General features: G+C 39.1%; 1 long non-coding RNA gene across 1 annotated transcript; it reads right to left on the reverse strand.

Annotated features, from left to right (window-relative positions):
• Nucleotides 1–6,391: 6,391 nt before the first annotated feature.
• Nucleotides 6,392–18,099, reverse strand: LOC142295057 (uncharacterized). The gene is made up of 3 exons (XR_012751353.1): nt 17,843–18,099; nt 9,745–9,843; nt 6,392–6,572 (listed from the first exon to the last, which is right to left on the reverse strand). It is a non-coding gene; the product is annotated as an uncharacterized LOC142295057 (long non-coding RNA).
• Between the last annotated feature and the right edge of the window lie 167 nt (nt 18,100–18,266).

The raw sequence follows: 18,266 nt of genomic DNA on the forward strand, positions 1-18,266 counted from the left end.
TGGGTCTCCCTGGATTACTTTATGTATTTTGGGTAACATGTAGAAGGTACCTCTTTCAGGATTGTCTGGTATTAGGTCCAGTACAGAGGATGACGTAGAGCCAAACTCATTAATGATATCTGTTAGTTCTTTTGTGTAGTTTTTGGTATGATCTTCCTGAAGCGGAGTGTAGTATTTCTTTTATCCAAGAGGTGTCTGTGTGCCTCCTGGATGTAATCTGACATATTGACAATTACTACAGCTCCTCCTTTGTCTGTTGGTTTAATGATGATATTTTTGTTATGTTTTAAAGATTTTATGACTTTTCTTTCCTCCATGCTGATATTGAATAGTACTTTGTGGTGTTTGTCCACAATGTCAGATTTTACTTTTTTACGGAAACAGGAGGAGTCCATAGTTTGGTTGTGCCCAGGATGTGGGGTCCAATTTGTCCTCTTTTTCTTTTTTTATGTGCCTTTCACATTGACTTGTGATGTAATATCTGTGTGGTTATGGAAGAATTCTTTTAGCGGAAGAATTCCTCAAAATCACTACAAAACTAAGCTGTGTCAAGTTGATTACTGGGACAGAATGTTAGTCTGTTTGATAGAACATTTTTACCACACTTTAAAATTCAAATGGTGCTCCTTGGCTTGTGATCTCTTCCGTGGACCCAAACCGTAGATTTCCACCACATGTGAGGTGGTGTACTTAGGAGATACTGCACATAGACTGGAGAACATGCATATGAGCAGCCTCATTGCAAGAATGGTGAACTTAAGGATAAATATTGTAGGGGATCTGATCCCTCTGGAATTTCTCTATTTTTTTTATTCCTGATAAGTAACTAGGCTTCTCATACACATGTTCTCTAACCTAGGTGCATTTAGGGGGGCATGGTATTGCTATTTCTATATCCTATTGACTTCTGCCGAACGTTACCTGTTCTTAAGGGAGCAACACCAGCAGATAAGCTAAATGCCTGTTTAAAATTTTCTTATCCAACGAGGCATATTCAGAAGCTAACTTTGACTACTAATATGCTGTTTCACTTGATGGGAAATACTATTGCGGACAAATTTACATGCCACCTACAATGCCTTGGAAATGAAAGGTTCCCTACAGATTCTACTACTGGCTTAATTTCCATCCTGGAAAACGTTTACAAAATGACGTCCTCAGTACAGGAGATTATTAACCACATTTTCCATGATATTTCTAAGAATTTTAACAACCATCAGTGGCTTTGTGTCAGCTCCATAAATCTACAAATACAGGGGAGACTTCCTGGTCTAGTGAGCACATACATGTCAATGATTCAGTCATGGATAGTGAACAAGCCGTAATGTACCCATTAGAGTTCCTGAATTCTTTGGATCCTTCTGGAATGTCAACGCCTAGCTTCACTTTAAAAATACGAGCTCTATAATGTTGTTTAAGAACCTTGACCCATCAAAATTGTGTAACGAAACAAGGATGTGTGTTTAGAGTCTTAGGTCCAACGTTATTGAAACCACTATTCTTAAAGGAAACTCTATGGGAGAAAATGTTTACATTCCATGTATGCCATTACTACCAAGCGATATGCCCTTTAATTTTAAGCGTCTGCAGTTCCCAATCTGAGTTGTATTTGCTATGACTATAAAGAAAGCACAAGGTCAATCACTTAAAGTAATTGGTATTAATTTGCAGAGCCCGTGTTTTTCACATGGTGAACTTTACGTTACTTGCTCTAGGGTGGGTAACCTCAAAAATGTTTTCATATATACACCTGAAGATAATACAAAAAATGTGTTTACCAAAAAACACTATAATAGATGGCTGATTGGCTGTGTATCTATAAATCAATCTAATTCCTTTGTCTGTTACAACTTATAGGTTACACTAGGGGGAGGGAGGTGAATGGTTGCTCTATGCTGTCCCCCTCTTCATTTTTTTTATGTGGTTGTAAAAGAATACTTAATAAAAATTTGTTCAAAAAGTATGTGACGCCCCAGGGCTGTGGGGTACTCGGTCCCGGGCGCGCGGTGCCTAGTGGGGAAGAGTCGTGGTCGCGGCCGATGCTCGGTTCCATGACCCTGGGGGGGTCAGCCCACAGAAAAAAAAGGGGTTAAAAATAAAAAGGGAATAAAATAAAAAGAGTTCTCAACTATGCCACTTGCGGTATGCGGCCAGGTTATGGGGGTCGCTTAGGTGTTTTGGGCCCTCCGCAAGCAGGGACAGGCCCCAGCAGTGAATGATGGGAATTGTAATGGGGAACCGTCTGTGTAAGTGTACGGAGGCGGTAAGGAAACAGTCCACACCAGAATTGCAGTTTTAACTTGCCTTGTTTTTACTTGGTTTCAGTGCTTGGACCCGTTAGTGCCGTTCCAGGTGTTCCTGCTCCCCTTGTTCTTCATGCCACCTGTGACCTGGGTTGGCTGTCCTCCGTGCACACTTGTTGTTAATGGGCTCCCATGGCCTAGAGCTGCTTGGGAGTCGCTTCTCTTCAGTCTGGGTCCTATTGCAGGCAGCCTGGACTATTTAAGGGGGTCAATCCCCGCTCCCCTCTTTGCTGCTGATGTTTCAGACTCTTTGGTTGGTGATGGACCCTGGAGATCTTCTCGCCTGGCAGATTTAACAGTTGACCATAAAGTGTCCCGCTGTCCTAGGGTCTGCACCCCGCCTTGTGCTGAGTCTTGTGAGCCTTGGTTCCAGACTTCCACAGGTGTCCCGTGGTTCCTGGAGTCGTACACTCCCACAGGTAACTCATGGTGCCTGGGGTCCTGGTTCCGTACTCCATAGTCCCTCACTCCTATTACAGCACTCCGTTGTTACTTCAGGTCTTTCTGTACTTTCACTCTTAACTCCTTCTCTCTCTCCTCACAACCAGGGGTGGGATTCAGCCAGTTCTGTCCAGTTCGGGCAAAGAGGTTGTTAAAATAGCAGTCGGTTCCCCAAACCGGCAAGAAACGGCTCTTGCGATCTGGTTGCCTGTATTCACTTGTGTTAGTGTCTTTAAGACACTAACACAAATGAATCCCCGTACCTCCGTACGTACCGCACTTCCGGGTTCAGTGGAGCCTGTCTGCTCCCTGACCTGGCATGCAGCAACACGCTGACGCTGCAGAGAGGTCATGGCAGTGTTGGGAGGTAGCTCCTCCTGCTGCCACCTGCCAGCGTCAGTGTGCTTAGAGAGTGCCATGGAAGACAGAAGACAGAGGAGAAGCCGCCGGTGCTTGGAGCAGGTAAGTGCTCAGTGAGCCGAAGATGCAAGGAGCAGGGAGAGAAGCCGCATAAGATGGGAGCTATATGGGGAGAGGAGGCTACATAAGATGGGAGCTATATGGGGAGAGGAGGCTGCATAGATGGGAATTATATGGGGAGAGGAGGCCACATAAGATTGGAGCTATATGGGGAGAGGAGGCCGCATAACGAGGGAGCTATATGGGGATAGGAGGCCACATAAGATGGGAACTATATGGGAAAAGGAGCCGTATGGGACAGGATCTGCAGGGGAAAAGGAGCACATGGTATAAGATCTGCTGGGAAAAGAAGCCATGATGGGATCTGCAGGGGAAAGAGGTCATAATGGAATGAGATCTGCAGGGGTAAGAGGCCATAATGGGATGGGATTAGTAGGGGGAAAGAAGCCACATGGGATGGGATTAGTAAGGGGAAAGGGGCCACATGGGATGGTATCTGTAGGGGAAAGAGACCACATTGGATGAGATCTGTATGGGAAAGGTCGTCTGTTCCAATTTTAGCAGGGCCTTTTAGTAATAATTTTTAAAAACTGTAGAAAAACCGTTTAATACAATAAGAGTGACAGCGACTGGAACAACTGGTACTAGACAGGAGAGTGAAGGTATAAGGAAAAGAAGGGCAAAGAGATTTTACTTTAAATTACTTGTATTTTTTGGTTGAGGAAAGTGCGTGTAAATGAGTGTGGCTAACAAAATGGGTGTAGTTACAGAATGGTGTAGTTTTCAACTGGGCGTGGTTTACAGAGAACCTTTTGTTAAAAATTTGAATCCCACCCCTGCTCACAACTCCTCTACTCCTTCCTTCACACTCCTCCCTTTCTGTCTCTCTGTAGACTTCTCTAAACTGACTACTTCCTCCCGAAAACTCCCAACTGACCACTGGCCCCTCCCCCTCACTGGGTCTCTCCCTACAGATTGGGTGGTGACTATCCAATCAGTGGCCATCCCTTTTACCTGTTGCTAGGCAGTCTCCCAGTCTGGTGTTGGGGTTATGTATGTGACCTAAAGGTGTTGGTGTGTTGACCGGCACGGATATTCTGGGGTTTGGGTTTCCACGTTCACATTTTGTGGCACCTGGTACCGCAGGGGTGCTACAAGTAGTTGCTGTTTGCCTCAGTGTTACGAAAAATTTGTAAAAATAAACAACTGTTAATGACAAACTAACAAAAAAGAAAAGTTGAAAAAAAACAAATATTAAACGCTGAAGATGTCAACTTAGAGGTGAGACTGAATATTTTACCTTAGCAAGCGTAACCAACAATTTAACATATTTTCTGAAAGCGAATCAAAGAGTATTTTTCTAGTATGGATATAATAGTAGAAATGTGAAGGGGTATGAAAGAACACACTGCTGTATGGGACAATTGGAGGATAGAATTTTATTAATAAATGTTTTGAGAATGTGGAAGGGTATGAAATAGCATATCGCTGTATGGGGGACAATTAAACAATAATACTTTATACATGAATGTTTTACTATTTTCAAGTTAAAAAGGTTTGAGTTGGGAAATACTGATTAGTATGGAGTTTCATATGATATATGAGTTGGTACAGGGACTGTGGTTGAAAGGCAATTACTCGTAGGCAAGATCATTTTAGGTCATGAGGTAGTATAGAGCCGACGGTGGGAAGGGAATTACCCTCCACCGAGTGCATTGTAGGACATGTAATTATATATGCTCTATGATGGACATGGAGTTTCCCCTGTCGGGTTCACCGCAGGACACAAACAAGAGCAGCTTCTATGCAGTGAAAAGGGATTCTCCTTTATGTGGCATTATGTTAATCCAATGTGGGTTTTTTTCCTGATGAAGAAATTAGAGGGTTGTGAAACGCGTAGATTGTAATAAACCACATGTCATCCACGCTTTGCCTGTGGGATACCTTTGCATTACCAGCAGCACTGTTATGTCCATTTTAATCTAAATTTACTAATAGTTACAGCAAGGTGGGTATACAGCGTAAATATTTAATGCCATTCCAAAATCTGTACACCAAAAGATGTATTGGGTAGTCACTTTCCTTGTAAATTGTTCACACTTTTGGTCCGTTATTTCCACGAAGGTTCTTTAATAGGAGCTGATATTGGTCAACCAAGACTTCACGAGAACGCTCATTCTCAATCATTAAACTTAGATAATGGTATAATGCCTCAAGCATATGGAAAAATATTGGAAAATACAATGAAAAATGCTACTTGCTAACTTGAACATGTGAATAATGAATTGCATACCTGCCATGAATATTAGGAAAAAGGAGATATTTAGCAATCGCATTGATCAATGTAACTGAGCCCCAAAACCTCATCAAGGTATATCTCTATATTGGGGTCCCTAGCTCTGTGACCCTAACTGTGTGTCATCTCATTGCAATTAAAAACTGCTGTGGGTGGAGAGGGGTAACCAAGGACTGTCTTATATAGGAGATGGAAAAAACATGGCCGAAAGGGGCGGAGCTGTGTTCACATTCAGAAAAAAAACTACATATAACTGAATAGGATAACTGAAGTGAGCACTAATATATATATTCTGAGTGCAAGCCAAAAAAATACATACTATACAAGGATAAGGCTGCACATCAAACTTAGATAATGGTATAATGCCTCAAGCATATGGAAAAATTTGATGTGCAGCCTTATCCTTGTATAGTATGTATTTTTTTGGCTTGCACTCAGAATATATATATTAGTGCTCACTTCAGTTATCCTATTATTAAATTATAAGGAGAAACTGGGAGTTGTTGTTGTCAGTTATCAGACTGCGGATGATACAGGAACCACAATACCGATAAGACGTAGTCAGTATCACAAATAATCATTTACATCCAGGTACCATAAAGATGACAGACTTCAATGATAGATCAAGCACATCCATAAAATGTAAAACTATTTTTACTTTTTTTTTAAAAAAACAAAAAAAAAACCTCCATGGAACACGGCATCACCATAAGAAATACAGTCCCAGTTTATAAGTTCAATACAGCTTGACGTGTATTGAAGGAAACCTTCTTACTCATAACCTAGAGGTAAAAAGTGGTTTTGTTGTGATATATATCTATCTCAGGTAACCACACCTCTGCACACATGACAAAAATTTTTCCTTCATTTAAAAATACATAAACATTCTTGTAGGACCTTAAAGATTATTATTATTTATTATTATAGCGCCGTTTATTCCATGGAGCTTTACATGTGAAAAGCGGTATACATAATAGAGACAAGAACAATAATTGTAACGCCCATGCCGGCTACTGGCATTACTGTGATTAGCCGGCCGCATCACGTCATCAGATCTTATATAAGACTCGGGGGCCCGATGCTTGTCACACTGCAGTTCACGGAGAGTTTATCTGAGAGAGAAAACTTAGATTAGAGCAGGCATATAGGCAGAGTTTTTTGCCTAATCCTTATATACTTATACTGCTGTTGCAACCTTAAACCAAAAGACATTTTCATGGACAATTACTGTCCTATATAGTAGTAAAACCGCTGTTACCTGCATTGAGTTTAGGGATAGCTGGTGGAGGAGGTATAGTTTTGGATTAGAGATGGCATATAGGCAGGGTTTATTGCCTTAGGCGGGCTTTGCACACTACGACATCGGAGGTGCGATGTCGGTGGGGTCAAATTGAAAGTGACGCACATCCGGCGTCGCAGGCGATATCGTAGTCTGTAAAGCCTTTTTATTATTATTTTATTTTATTATTATTAGTGTTATGATCCGTAACCATGGAAGACCACCACAAATCATTGGCAAAAGGTGACAAGAGCATTGGCAACTAATCTGGCCTCCATCCCCTTACTAACCATCACAACTAGAAGTAGCCAAGGGGTGAACTAACATCCTGTGCACCACGAACCCAGCCGGAGAACTAACTATCCTAAAGGTAGGAAAGATGAATAACTCTCTGCCTCAGAAAATAGACAAGAATAGCTAGCCCCCCACATTCAAAGACTGCAGTGATATAGGAAAAACACAATACACAGGTAGATGACAGGATTAGCAATAGGTGAGGCCCCCCGCTGACTAAAATAGGAAAGGACAGGAAAGGGACTGGTGGCCAGAGAAAAACCCTGCAAAATACCAACTTCCTGATAGTACAAAAAGGCCCTCAGATCGCACGATCTGAACTCCGTCCTATACCAGGTGCCCTTGTCATACCAATGAACAGAAAACAAGAATCATAACAAAGTTAACAAGCCACAAACACATGGACCCAAAGGAGCTATACTCCACACAGAACTGTAGGGAGTTCCTCAACAATCCACTAAGGGGGAAAATCCCTGCAAGCAAATAAACTGAAACCAACCACAGCAAATGACAAACCCAGATAAACAAAAGAACCAGACAATAAATAAAGAGCAAGCACTTATCTGGGGAAGATGTGGTGTAGAGCAGGATTAAGCAGGCTGGAGATACAAAGAACAACTGACATCCGGCAACAGCCTGCAATCAGACCAGGATTTAAATAAGCAGAGAGTTAGCAAAGGAAACACCCACTGCACAACACACCTGGTCCAAGTCCAAACCATTCCTGGCCACCAGAGGGAGCCTCCCAGCAGCCAAAACATAACTAACATTCACAACACATCGGCTTGCGTTTTCGCAGCGTGCAAAGTGCCCCTTAGAGACCTTATATACTTATACTGCCGCAGCAACCTTAAAACAAAAGTAATTTTCAGTGCTACATACTGTCCTTTATTTAGTAAAACTGCTGTTACTGGCAATCAGTTTAGTGATAACTGGTGGAGGAGGGATTGTTTTGGATTAGAGGTATGTAGGCAGGGTTTATTGGCTTACTCGGCTTTTATGAACTAAATATAAAACATACAAAATCGAAGATATTTTACAGAAAAAATGTTAGGAAATATTGTTTTATATATTTAGACTTATATATAAGGCAAACCCTGTAATAGCCAGCCATCTTTCAGTGTATTTCCTTGTCATCTATGACTACAATAGATGACAGAGTACAGGGGGAAATAAAACTACACCCACCGGTTCTTCCCATGCTATTCCCATTGAATTTGATCGCTGTTTCCATCCATTTCAGTGATTTTCCTGCCCCACCAGCCTTTGTGTGGGGGGGCTTCAGAAAAAATGCTTCGGTTTCCCATTGGCTTCAATTATACTCAGTACTTGAGTCGAGCCTGCCTGAGCGTCCGACCTGCTCAATTCGAGTACTGAGCACTGGATCATTTTAGTGCTCGCTCATCACTAGTCACTACTTATCATATCGCACATATGTAGAATTAATATACATAAAAAGTAGTGTAACTTTCTTAATGCATTGGACTGCTTATCTTGTATTGATAAACCTTTATAGCCTGTATTCTGTCCAGAGTGTCTTTTACAGTTCTGCTTATTGTTATTGGAAACAGTTGACAAGCTTGTGGCACGACATTCCCTCAAAAGCTTTATTGAGTTTATACAATGCAGAGATTTTGTCCTTTATCAGATTACTGTACAGCGTATGGTACAAAGTCTATACTTCTCACAATGCAGATGATATAAGCAAGCTCCGTGCAAGACTGCAAGAGCAAAAAATGCTTTGAGCTACTGTAAAACCATCAAGAATTAAGATTTTATTAAAACCATATTTGAAATTGTTTTGTTTGTAAACATTGTGATTTTTATTTTCACAAAATCATACAGAGATATTCCAGTGTTGGCCAAACATAATAGATTGACTTTTGTTCTATAGCTCATTTTTAGCTTTGCTGTAGAGACTGTGACAGAGCCAGCAGAGTCATCTTATTACTACTGTAGGTTAGATGGTTTAAAGGAGTACTCCAAGGACATAAAAATGCATTTCACAACAAAATCTGTGAAGGCTTATATCCCTTTGTCTATTCTTATGTGTAACTTAATTTGGGACGCACTCAGAGGTTCACCATGACATGGCAGGGGGCTTCATGCAGTCTGATCAGAATGTTAAATCAAGAACCTCATGTTCAGGTATATTAATTTTTGCCTAGCAGTAATAGATCAAAGTATGATTTTTGGATGGGCGGTTCGTGTCTTTTTCTCCAGCTATGTTTCATTTGTACTGTAGGGTTAAGGGGGTACTCCAAGAAGATAAAATGCATTTCAAAACAAAATCTATGAAGGCTTATATCCCTTTGTCTATTCTTATGTGTAACGTCATGTGATTTTACTAGTTCTCACATCATAGCACTGTTGTAACTACTGAGTGCTCTCCTTTCTGGGATGCTATAATAGACCAGCTAATAAAATGTGTGCAATAAGCTCTAAAGCTCCTTCTAGTGGTGGGTTTAGGAAGTAAGAATTGTATAATTTCTGATAATAGCTCATATGCATGGTATTTATTCCAATGTTGGACTGCAATAACATGGTGTATAAAAGTGGATATTTACTTTAAATTGTATTCTCTTTAGAACAAGAAACTCCAATTTGCTTGTGTGCTACAAGTTAGGATGAACTGTACATATAATCGTGGATATCTAAGCTATGCAAATCAGTTTTTTGGCTGGGTTTGGGTACCAGTGATGTCTCCTTACTTCAGAAATTGGACACTTTACACTGCAAATGGCTATCCATATCAGGGTTCAATCCAGGATTGTGAAAACTCACTTCTCACTTTTCACAGGAACAAGGCGCTGAAAAACAGATTACATAAATGTTATGAGAGCTATAAACAAATTGACAAAATTGGCAGCCGGTACTATTTAAAAAGTCCGTGTTAGCACAAGTCAGGATTATAGGCACTTTGGCAAGTCGTCCTGCGGATGCGGTTACATGCTAGACTCTTGTAATAAAAATGCTGTTACACGAAAATTATAACATGAGATCTATGTATGATGGATATATGAGCAAAAGGGTAACTGTGTTGACAAAAAAGAATTTCATATGTTTTAAAGAAGAGATAATAAATGTATGTGGGCCATATAGATGACCATAGTGGATGACTTAAAGGGAACCTGCCACCATGAATATTGATTCCCATCTGCGGGCGTCATGCTATAGAGCAGCGGTAGCTGAGCAGACTGATATATAGTTTTGTGAGATAAGATTCAGTACAACCTATAATTTATTCATTTAAACATCTGCTCTTTCTGGGATTTTCATGCCAGTAGGCGGTCCTATCAGTGTGAATGCAGAGATATCTGTCAATCACTGATAGGACCGCCCACTGGACCATAAAGTCCCAGAAAGAGCAGTGGTTTAAATGATTAAATCACAGGTTATACTGAATCTTTACTCACAGAACTATATATCAATCTACTCAGCTCCCCCCGCTCTATAACATGGTGCCTGCAGATTGGACAGGTTTCCTTTATGTTTCTATTCCTGCTCACTGGACAATCCTGGTGAGGAGGAGTTTCAATATGGAGGAAGTTGAGACTGTAACTACAACTTCATTAAAATCCTATGGGACTGATGGAAACAACCAAGGTGGAATGGGGGACCAGGACCTTTGCCCTCTGTGACATCTGGGACACAAAGGTAGACTTGTTTCTGAAATGTTTAATGAGTCTGCACCTGTGTTTTGGAGTCGTCAGGAAACCTCTTTAAAGAAATTGCTTTTTAATCAGATCTAAATGAACAATTGTGTTGGCTTCAGAGCTGAAATCTTTTAACATTCCTTGAAGGGTAAAAATGTCCTGCAGATTTTGGATTGTGATTTGCATTCTCAGAAATGAAGACTTTACATTGTAGGGTAATCTAATTTAGGAAATCTCAATGCATTATGTGAGCTTAGCTAAGAAGTGTATAATCTCCTGAAGACAAGAGTTTCAACTCATTTCAACACTAACTTTTAGGCTATGTGCGCACTTTGCTTTTTTTTATGCGTTTCCGCAGCATTTTCAACTGCAGCGTTTTAATGCCAAAATGCATGCGTTTTGATTCTCCAGCAAACTCTATGAGAAATAGGGATTTCTTATGCTGTTTAAAACTCAACGTTTTCGATGCAGAAATTTTGTCAAAAACACAGCGTTTAAAGAAGCAACACGTCAATTGTTTTTGCCATTTTGGCAGCGTTTTTCTATCATTAGAGTCAATGAGAAGTTGCAAAACGAATTCTACATCAAAATCCTAGCGTTTTACATGCTTTATGATTCAGAAAACATGCGTTTTTCACAAATTAAATGCATGTGTTTTTGACATTATATTAAGGGCATGATATGTCCCTTTACACACACACATAGTCCTACAATTAATTTATGAAAAACAATAATTTAATGTTATTTTATACATAAATATTAGCACACAGTTATTTTAATAAAAACAGCTATTTTGTGTATGATTTTATTCATAATATTTGTTATCATTTTTTTTCCCCTTTTTTCATAGTGACTGAATGTTTAAACTTTATTTAGCATTGTATTTGTCTTCAAAACGCAATGAAAAAGCATGTAAAGTGTATCTATAGCGTTTTTATGGTCAAAACCAACTTTGGCAAAAACCATTTCTGCCAGAGGATGCGTTTAGAACTGCAATTACCTCGACGCAAAGTGCACACATAGCCTTATAGTGAATAAAACTCTGGACTAGGATCAGCAATTCATTTTATGAACTGTAAGGCTATGTGTGCATGCTGAGTATTTGGTACAGAAATTTTCTGCATCAAATCTGCACCTTCCGGCAGAAAAACACACCAAAAAACGCATGAGTTTTTGGTGCATTTTTGCGCCATGCGTTTTTCTTAATGAAGTCAATGGTTGGAAGGGTTGAAAAATGCAGGCATCTATAATTGACATGCAGCAGATATTTTTTGCACCAAATCTGCAAGGAAAATATAAGTGACATATGCATGACACTTCAGGATTTTCATTAACTTTGCTGACATAAGGATAGACATACAGATTTGTGTCAAAATCTGCATCATAAAATGCACTGTGCGCACACAGCTTTATATTGTTTCTTCCATTTCATCCATGTAGATATAGTGGCTATACATGTATCACAGCTGCACATGAATATAATTGGCATAGCGTGACTGTATTACACATAACGATAGGGCTGTAGAGTTGGCACAGCTCACTAAATAGAGATAATAGAATACCACTTAATATCATGTACTCCTCTGTATGTAAATTATCCTGACAGTTCTAACAACTGCAGAAGTGTGTGATAAAATAGTGATAATGGGGACAGTGACTGCAATAGTGATTTCCCCAATGGAAGTTACTACACACACCTTTATGTCATGTACGTTGTATATTAACGAGGATGAAAGTATTATTGTGTAGACACTGTCTGAATCTTGTTTTTCTTTCAACTGGAACTACACAGTGGGTATGTCAATCACTGACTCCCTGTCAGAAGTGCAGGAATGACACCGGGGAGGCTACACTGACCCTAGGACTGTGGGCCCTGCGCTCACCCTGACCCTGGAGGTACCGTTGTAGGTAAGGAGGTCCCGATCACCGCCCTGTCTTATCCTAATACCTCCCCCCGTACCCCCAACCCTGGGATGGGCTGGACCCAAAGTAAGAACCTCCACCAAGACACAAACAAGGGGATTAAACTGAAACACCCTCACACCGCAAACAAACCACAGAGGAGAAACAAAATAACATTGGAAGGAATAATCTAAAAGGGGTAGGAGCGAGTTACACCAGGGTACTCTCAAACAGCGCAGACAACAAGTCGCTGGTCATCAAAAAGAGGAATGCCATGGATGCCGGGATATCGCAACTGCAAGCAGAAACTATCTTTGGTGATGGTACAGAAAACTGTCCAGATTTAAGTAGGAGAAGGAGACCAGCTGGAAATGGTGATTAGCAAACCTGGTTCACTGAGAAGCCAGCCACTGCTCCAGGAGGCATTAACTCCTAACATGCCAGAAGCAGTATAAATAAAACAACCAACTGGACAGAGTTACTTGCACAAACCAGATTGCTTGTTGGAAGTGTGTAAAGAGTCCAATCAGGTAGTAGCAAACTGTGGGTGCCGATCCAGGTGACACATGGTAAGTTGTGTAGCAGTGATCCGAGAATCTGCACAGCGCATGACACTCCCATTGAAAAATATCTTATTCTGTGCTTTACATATTTTTTTAATGTATCTGTATTGTATAGGAAAGTGCAACAAAGTATGCTTGTGTATTTCCAACATATTCCTGTTAGACCTTACTTGCTGCATGTATCTAGAACCTTTTTTTTCTCTTATGCTGAGTGCGTTCACAAAGTTGGAACCTTAAAAATGTAAAACTAGTTTGGTAATATCTATTTTAATGTATAGGTCTTCAAAATTCTAAAGGTGACAATAACTGGCACAATAAGGGAAGATTTACCCTAGTGTTCCTTTTCCTTTTTCCTTTAAATAATAAAATGCTGACAGCCTGCAGCCACCACTAGGAGGAGCTGAAAAGCAACTGTTATTTTTGAATTTGGAAGTATTTCTGAAGCTCCCCCTAGTGGTCTCTTAAGGCATGGAGTGAGCTGAGAAAATCTTGCTGAATATAAAGCATCTTTTATATTATATTTTTATCTTTAATTGATTTATAAATGGCAAAGTAACCCTTTTAAAGACAAAGTACAATACATGTGACTGCATATTGTATTGTTCCAGCCAAGGTTTTTTTTCTTTGGTTTTATTGGGTTATAAGAAATACAAATCAATAAGTAGAGACTGACAAAATATTTTATCATTTAAAACTTTTGAACTGAGCTTGAAGAAGGCAATAAATAGTGATTGCCATAAAGAGGGAGAGGAATTAATATCCCTTACGTGACACTGAAAAACACTTCCTTATGCTGAGAAACTTGTAAGTCCGCAACAACATAGAAATATCTTTATGCTTATGACCATGTGTATTTTGAAACCTATGGAACTATATATCGTAGACCCAGTTTTCATCTAGGAGCACTGAAAACAGCACTTCTAGAAAAAGAAGTATTTCTGACATACAGTATAAAATGCTACTTACCGCCATTTTTTAATAGGTACGACTCTGTGTATCTTTGAATACTAACATTCAGTTATGATTTGCACCATATTCAGTGTCTTTGTAAAACCGATTCCAAATAGAAACATTTGGATAAATGATCTGATGTAGTGTAGTATATGGTTAAACAATCAGATCCCATTTAGAGAAGAGAAGATCAATCCATGAAGGATCAACTTTTTGTTGAATCTTCTGAAATCCGCAGGTCCGCATGAATTCGAACACTTTGCAATTTGATTTAGGAGGGACCACTCTCTGTCATGAAACCCACATGACATCTTGTGTCCATAACTTCTGACTGGATGGAAGTCAGAAGTTGCAACACAAGTGCTCAATACAAGTCTATGAGAGCAAGAACAAGGTGCTCATAGACTTGCATTGATCTGTGAGCTCCGGAGTGCTCCATGAAATACTGGAGTTACCGGCAGGTCATAAATCTCCGGTGACTGATACGCTCCTATACGCTGGAAACAGATGAAGATGGCAGCAGGTAAGTGTAAAACAAGGGGGAGGGACTTACATTTAAAGCACCACTCCAGTGCTGAAATAAAACAAAGACACTGGAGTGGTGCTTTAAACCACTCAGTGTGAATTTTGCTACTAAAACAAAATCTTGAATCATAAACTGTGTCATAGAAAGTGTGCTTCCGGTTTTGTAAGACAGGCAAGCCATTTTTGTTAGATCCTAAAGAAAGACCTCAACAATACAAAAAATTAAACCCAACTGTCTACCTATAAAAAAACAACTATTTTTCGTACACTTTGTTATTGTAATAGTCCAATATTAAACCTGTACATATTGAGTAGAAAACAATGGAATCCAATAAAATAAAAAATAATAATAATAATAATAATAAATAATAATTTAAAAAAGGGATAATTTTTTGTAATTATTTATACAGTGTAAGTAGCCTACAAAGTCTGAAACTGCAGTGTGTAATTACATAGTTTCCCCTAACCAAATCGGTTGAGGTCATTTAGATATTGCACTACCGAGACCCAAAACAGGTTCAATACAACCTAGGAGACCTTAGAGTATTATATATCGAATTTTCAGGCAATTAGAGACTTTTCGGTATTGTTATTGAAATCTAATTTTTGGGCCAAATTTGGTAACTTAGAATTTCAAACGATTCGCTCATCTCTAATCCCAATATTGTTAATCTAATATCTCCCATTGAAGGAATATAGCACATTAGGGATGTTACTATGATGTTAAAGTATAATTGCTGCCATCTAGTTGACATATGAGGCTCTTATTCTTAGCAGCATCGCAGCAGGAAACAATAAGTTTATAGTAAAATATTTTTGGATATGGATTCTACTATTATTTTCCTTTGACAGTAATGTCAGCATGTAATAAATCTCCTATTGAGCTTGTTCAAACACAAAGAAAAGAAGTACAATTGTTTATTCAGGTACTGACACAAGTGGAAGGTTCCAATGGAAACACGATCAGGAGTTTACTACAGTGAATTGTGCAATCTCGTTGACATATTGTGGTTCGGTTGATCATTAATGCCCCAGGCGCATAACTTCATGCCAATGTTTGCAGTTATATAAATCTTAAATATATTATGTTAAGACAAAGACCTGTTTGACACACAGCATGTAGGTCAGATTTTTTTGTTTGTTTTCTAGTGGGGTTTTTTTCCATTTTTTTTCTCATTTTATTTTTATTCATAAATAGACATTCCCAGATGCTTCTATCGAGGTATAAAAAAATGCCTAATAATATATGATAAGTTTTGCAATTTTTTATTTTTTTTTTACGCAGATTATGTGGATTTTTTATATATATGTTTAAGATTGGGGGTTTTTTTACCCATAGACTTCAATTTCATAGAGAATAACACCAGCATTTTTTCTTAGATCATTTGCAAAATTTTTGGCAATGGAAAATCCATCCATAGATTTGCAGTGGTAATTTTTGCAGAATATACATAACTTACTGCATGCCCCGTTCAGTCACAAAAGGAAAATGAGAAGTATATGAAAACGTGTGACAACCTTGGAAAGTCTGAGAAAGGCGAACAACTGGGGGTTTGCAAAGACCAGGTCAAATCCGGACGCACTTTATAGATACTTTGTTTGTTTATTTTTTGCTTCCATGTTTTGTTTTTTTTTACCTTTTCTTTTATGTTGTGTTGTATTTTTCATCCATATTTTTTCCTTTTGGCATTTTTTAAAATGTTGCAAAAATACGGATTAGGAAAATGAAAAAATAACTAAATATAAACTATGCAAATATGTAATTTGTGATCTTAAATTTAGCTCATTACCATCTAAGGGTTAAATCCACACCCATACAGGTGCATTGGAAGAAGCCATGTACTGAAAACAGCCACGTGCTGAAATATGGCATGGAAATGTGAAAGAAACAATTTAAATGTATTGCTAACATAAAAAAAGAAGTACTATGAATGAATTACATGCAAATGTGAATAAACCCTAAACAAGGTGCAGTTAATGTCAACATATAGGCTAAAAATTATATATATATATATATATATATATATATAAAATAAATGGCCATGAAAGAAATCAGAAACAAGAGAAAGTTAAAAAATTTCAGATATTTAATGAATGAATGGTAAGATCATTTCTGACATTTTACATCGTGTGTCAATATTGTAATCCTAGTAATCACAGGGCACAACCAGCTTTTCATTTAGACTAACATAACAGAAAACAACAATGAACTATGAGAACTTGACAAATGGATCTATGCAGATATGTCAATATACATATATATTTTTATAATAATATAATATTTATTCATTTATATAGCGCTATTGATTCCACAGCGTTTTACATACAAGGGCAACACTGTCCCCATTGGGGCTCACAATGTAAATTCCCTATCTGTATGACTTTGGAGATATACATATATATATATATATATATATATATATATATATATATATATATATAATCACAGCTAATTTTGTCCTCTGGCACTCAGTAATGTCATGCATGTGGTGGCTTAATTCACACTGATATTAGATATGCTATCTCTGATTTACACAGATCTGAGTCATGAAGATGCAGAATGATAAAACTCCAAATGTCTCATTGAGCTCTGCTACATCTTTTTGTATTGTGGGACTACAGTGCTATTGTGCCAATTCTAGCCTCATCTAAACCTCTCATGCTTTGATTGTCTGCACAGGATCACAATGCATGCTGGGCTTTGTAGTTGTCAAAGTTGGGAAAAACTTTTGTCTACACTAAGGTTAGTATGCTAAATATTACACTGAATAACTGCATTACCCAATGAATCAATTCTGCACACAGAGAAAGGAGAACCAGATACAGCAGAGCTCCTCAATGCACAGATATTAACCCTGTCAGGACAAGCTCCATCAGGATTTCCAAGATGACTCACCTTAGCATGGCACTCCAAGGGTTAATGAGTGACTGAGCTTTGTAATGAGAAGATCATTCAGCCAATTACAAATAAGGTAGGTTTCCAGATGAAGTCAGCTACTAACTTCACACCAAGGAGAGAAAAGGGAAAATCAGTGTGATCCATGAGCTGCTGTGCTTCCAATAAGTGGTGGAATTGCTGAGGGTCCAATGGTGAGGAGCTGGGCGGTGACCAGAGGGTGCCTCCAGGGGAGGAAACTAGTCACACACTAGGACAAGAGGGGGGCTTCATATAAAAAGTCATGCTGAGGAGCTGGAGAATAAGTCTCACCTACCTTCCTATGTGGGACCTGCATCAGTCCTCTAAGAGCTGCAACAGGATCATCCTAATTATACACCCAACACCTCCAGAAGAATTCTACTGTGTGAGAGCAGAATGGAGTCATCTGAAGTCACATCCTCTGAAGCTTAATTGTTTTCTCCTTAGGAGGTTGTAAAGCTATTAGGACCAGTGATCAAAGTGGTGGATACATCATCTCCAGCTCAGGTAGCCTCCTGGCGGGTGAAGGTCCAGGTGTGACCAGCAGTGATGCTCTGGATCAGCCAGGAATGAGTGTGTGTGAGTAGATGAGTGTGATGAAGGTGGTATATATTCGCTTCTATACTCTCCAGCTGGACAGGTGTCTGCCTGCATTTTAGGAAAGCATCTCTAGGTGGAGGAAGTGAGTTTCCCAGAACTTCTGCTCGCTGTATGTAAAC

The sequence above is a fragment of the Anomaloglossus baeobatrachus genome, chromosome 3 (genome assembly GCF_048569485.1).
Source record: "Anomaloglossus baeobatrachus isolate aAnoBae1 chromosome 3, aAnoBae1.hap1, whole genome shotgun sequence".
In the NCBI taxonomy this organism is placed as follows: domain Eukaryota; kingdom Metazoa; phylum Chordata; class Amphibia; order Anura; family Aromobatidae; genus Anomaloglossus; species Anomaloglossus baeobatrachus.